The sequence below is a fragment of the Zeugodacus cucurbitae genome, unplaced genomic scaffold (genome assembly GCF_028554725.1).
Source record: "Zeugodacus cucurbitae isolate PBARC_wt_2022May unplaced genomic scaffold, idZeuCucr1.2 ctg00000098.1, whole genome shotgun sequence".
Classification (NCBI taxonomy): domain Eukaryota; kingdom Metazoa; phylum Arthropoda; class Insecta; order Diptera; family Tephritidae; genus Zeugodacus; species Zeugodacus cucurbitae.
Window position 1 is genome coordinate 17,501 of NW_026530847.1, and position 5,000 is coordinate 22,500.

The window sequence follows — 5,000 nt, forward strand, 5'->3', positions numbered from 1 at the left end:
CATGCATGGCTTAATCTTTGAGACAAGCATATAACTACTGGCAGGATCAACCAGAATAATATTTTTTATTCATTTATATAATATTTTTTATACTATATAAATTTTTATAATGATATTTTCAATATTTGAAAATTAAGTACACGACATATACACAATGCAAAGGAGAACGAAATCGCGACAATAAATAATTATGAAATTTCTTCTACTATGGTCGGATTAAATAATTTACTTCATGTCATTTAAATTTCATATTATTGTATTATTTATTGCGGTCTTATTCGGACTTTGAGACTGTGTATCTTATCGTGAGAAAGAATTTTCGTTCTCTATACATATATAATATAATTATTAATGTAAGGACGATGTTTCTTCTTGTATTTGTTAAACTTTCAAATAATATCATTTTTTATACATTTTACTTTATTTCAATGCATATAGTGTATATATCTTTTTTTAAGAGTATATACGTTTTTCTTTTGATTTGAAATTAATAATTTCAATTCAATTATTTTTCATTTTATTTCATATATGATATGAAAGTATTCGAGCGTAATAATATAAATATTTAACTTTATTGAATTTTATTCTTTACCCACATATATTTTATGTGAATAGAAGAACAAACCCCAAAAAAAGTTAAATTAAAAAAAAAACGACTACATTATGTTAGGTATAGAAGAATAATCTCAATTAATAACATTTCATTATTAACAAAATTATTTCTATTTAAACCAACTGTAGCAAACCAGGAATAAATTTTTTTGCTCTCATTTATATATTACACTTAAATACTTTTATAAATATATGAAAATAATTTTCATATAAGTACTAAGTATGCAATTTCATACAAGTATTAAAATTTTCATACAAGTACTAATGTTGAAGTTTCATACAACATATATGTTTTCTGCCACGTACACCTCACCAACCGGAAATCGTATGGAGAAAATCTTTTTAACCATATAAAAGTTTTAAATTCATATATATACAAGTAATTTATATCATTTTCTATGAGCATTATGCTTATAAGAAATATTACAACATCAAAAATAGCTTAACATTTATTTTTTTTTTTAAATTTTTTGTACTTATATGAAAATTATTTAGTTGTATGAATTCATACACTTAGTACTTATATGAAAATTAGTATCTATATGAAAATTAATTAGTATTTATATGAAATTTATTAAGTATCTATATGAAAATTATTTAGTATTTATATGAAAATTATTTACTTGTATGAATTCATAAACTTAGTATCTATATGAAAATTATTTAGTATTTATATGAAAATTTTTTACTTGTATGAATTCATAAACTTAGTATCTATATGAAAATTATTTAGTATTTATATGAAAATTTTTAACTTGTATGAATTCATTAACTTAGTATCTATATGAAAATTATTTAGTATTTATATGAAAATTTTTAACTTGTATGAATTCATTAACTTAGTATCTATATGAAAATTATTTAGTATTTATATGAAAATTATTTACTTGTATGAATTCATAAACTTAGTATCTATATGAAAATTATTTAGTATTTATATGAAAATTTTTAACTTGTATGAATTCATTAACTTAGTATCTATATGAAAATTATTTAGTATTTATATGAAAATTTTTAACTTGTATGAATTCATTAACTTAGTATCTATATGAAAATTATTTAGTATTTATATGAAAATTTTTAACTTGTATGAATTCATTAACTTAGTATCTATATGAAAATTATTTAGTATTTATATGAAAATTATTTACTTGTATGAATTCATAAACTTAGTATCTATATGAAAATTATTTAGTATTTATATGAAAATTTTTTACTTGTATGAATTCATAAACTTAGTATCTATATGAAAATTATTTAGTATTTATATGAAAATTTTTAACTTGTATGAATTCATAAACTTAGTATCTATATGAAAATTATTTAGTATTTATATGAAAATTTTTTACTTGTATGAATTCATAAACTTAGTATCTATATGAAAATTATTTAGTATTTATATGAACATTTTTTACTTGTATGAATTCATAAACTTAGTATCTATATGAAAATTATTTAGTATTTATATGAAAATTTTTAACTTGTATGAATTCATTAACTTAGTATCTATATGAAAATTATTTAGTATTTATATGAAAATTTTTTACTTGTATGAATTCATAAACTTAGTATCTATATGAAAATTATTTAGTATTTATATGAAAATTTTTAACTTGTATGAATTCATTAACTTAGTATCTATATGAAAATTAATTAGTATTTATATGAAATTTATTAAGTATCTATATGAAAATTATTTAGTATTTATATGAAAATTATTTACTTGTATGAATTCATAAACTTAGTATCTATATGAAAATTATTTAGTATTTATATGAAATTTTTTTACTTGTATGAACGTGGTTTCGGCGTTTTGGCTCTTTATATGGGGTTTCGGCTCTTCGCAAATAGGGACAGTAGGAATCTCCTGAATTCCTTTTTGCGCGTCACTAATAAGATGACGATGCATTTGGCTACGTAAATAAAATCATTTTTATGCCCGCCGTTTAACCAAACTTAGTTTTTTTTATATGCAAATATACGTGGTTTCGGCGTTTTGGCTCTTTATATGTGGTTTCGGCTCTTCGCAAATAGGGACAGTAGGAATCTCCTGAATTCCTTTTTGCGCGTCACTAATAAGATGACGATGCATTTGGCTACGTAAATAAAATCATTTTTATGCCCGCCGTTTAACCAAATTTAGTTTTTTTTATATGCAAATATACGTTTTTTCGGCCTTTTGGCTCTTTATATGTGGTTTCGGCTCTTCGCAAATAGGGACAGTAGGAATCTCCTGAATTCCTTTTTGCGCGTCACTAATAAGATGACGATGCATTTGGCTACGTAAATAAAATCATTTTTATGCCCGCCGTTTAACCAAATTTAGTTTTTTTTATATGCAAATATACGTTTTTTCGGCGTTTTGGCTCTTTATATGTGGTTTCGGCTCTTCGCAAATAGGGACAGTAGGAATCTCCTGAATTCCTTTTTGCGCGTCACTAATAAGATGACGATGCATTTGGCTACGTAAATAAAATCATTTTTATGCCCGCCGTTTAACCAAATTTAGTTTTTTTTATATGCAAATATACGTTTTTTCGGCCTTTTGGCTCTTTATATGTGGTTTCGGCTCTTCGCAAATAGGGACAGTAGGAATCTCCTGAATTCCTTTTTGCGCGTCACTAATAAGATGACGATGCATTTGGCTACGTAAATAAAATCATTTTTATGCCCGCCGTTTAACCAAACTTAGTTTTTATATTATACAATATACCATTATATTAATTTTTGTATATTTCAATTGCTTTTCAGTATATTGTAAAAGTCGTTTGATAACTTTGCGTTCAAAGCTGTATCTTTATGTTAAGGTTCTCTCTAACAACTATTCAATATACCATTATATATTCATTTTTGTATATTTCAATTGTTTTTCAGTATATTGTAATAGTCGTTTGATAACAATCTATATAACACTACCTTATGTTCTCAATGAATATTGAGAAATAAAGTACTTTGCGTTCAAAAATCTGTATCTTTATGTTATAAGATTCTCTCTAACAACTATACAATATATTAATTTTTGTATATTTCACAATTGTTTTTCAGTATATTGTAATAGTCGTTTGATAACAATCTATATAACACTACCTTATGTTCTCAATGAATATTGAGAAATAAAGTACTTTGCGTTCAAAAATCTGTATCTTTATGTTATAAGATTCTCTCTAACAACTATACAATATATTAATTTTTGTATATTTCACAATTGTTTTTCAGTATATTGTAATAGTCGTTTGATAACAATCTATATAACACTACCTTATGTTCTCAATGAATATTGAGAAATAAAGTACTTTGCGTTCAAAAATCTGTATCTTTATGTTATAAGATTCTCTCTAACAACTATACAATATATTAATTTTTGTATATTTCACAATTGTTTTTCAGTATATTGTAATAGTCGTTTGATAACAATCTATATAACACTACCTTATGTTCTCAATGAATATTGAGAAATAAAGTACTTTGCGTTCAAAAATCTGTATCTTTATGTTATAAGATTCTCTCTAACAACTATACAATATATTAATTTTTGTATATTTCACAATTGTTTTTCAGTATATTGTAATAGTCGTTTGATAACAATCTATATAACACTACCTTATGTTCTCAATGAATATTGAGAAATAAAGTACTTTGCGTTCAAAAATCTGTATCTTTATGTTATAAGATTCTCTCTAACAACTATACAATATATTAATTTTTGTATATTTCACAATTGTTTTTCAGTATATTGTAATAGTCGTTTGATAACAATCTATAACACTACCTTATCGGTCTCATGGTTATATTTAGTTTTAGATGGAGTTTACCACCCACTTAGTGCTGCACTATCAAGCAACACGACTCTTTGGAAATATCTTTCTAGTAATCATTAACGTTATACGGGCCTGGCACCCTCTATGGGTAAATGGCCTCATTTAAGAAGGACTTAAATCGTTAATTTCTCATACTAGATATTAAGATATTCCATACACTGCATCTCACATTTGCCATATAGACAAAGTGACTTAGTGCTGAACTATTTTCTTTTCGCTCGCCGCTACTAAGAAAATCCTTGTTAGTTTCTTTTCCTCCCCTCATTAATATGCTTAAATTCAGGGGGTAGTCCCATATGAGTTGAGGTTGTATAAAAATATTTATATTTATTTTATATTTTAGCTTTTTGCTATTTTAAAGAAACATACATAATTATTTCTTAACACCAATATAATTTTCTTAATAATAAATATTCAATCTTTTCATCCCGTACTACTTACTTCATTATAACAACAATATTATTTTCTTGGTTTTTTACATTTAAGGCAATCCTAGAATAAAATAATATTTTATGCTAGACGTTCCTCTAAATGTATATATTATTTGAAATAATAATATTGAAATTTTAT

The 5,000-nt window shown here is 24.3% G+C and overlaps 1 non-coding gene across 1 annotated transcript in view; it reads right to left on the reverse strand.

Annotated features, from left to right (window-relative positions):
* LOC128923908 (small subunit ribosomal RNA) overlaps positions 1 to 57 on the reverse strand; it is a 1,990-nt gene extending 1,933 nt beyond the window's left edge. The window contains exon 1 of the ribosomal RNA XR_008472627.1: positions 1 to 57. This exon is cut by the window's left edge and continues 1,933 nt beyond it. This is a non-coding gene — a ribosomal RNA (small subunit ribosomal RNA).
* Between the last annotated feature and the right edge of the window lie 4,943 nt (positions 58 to 5,000).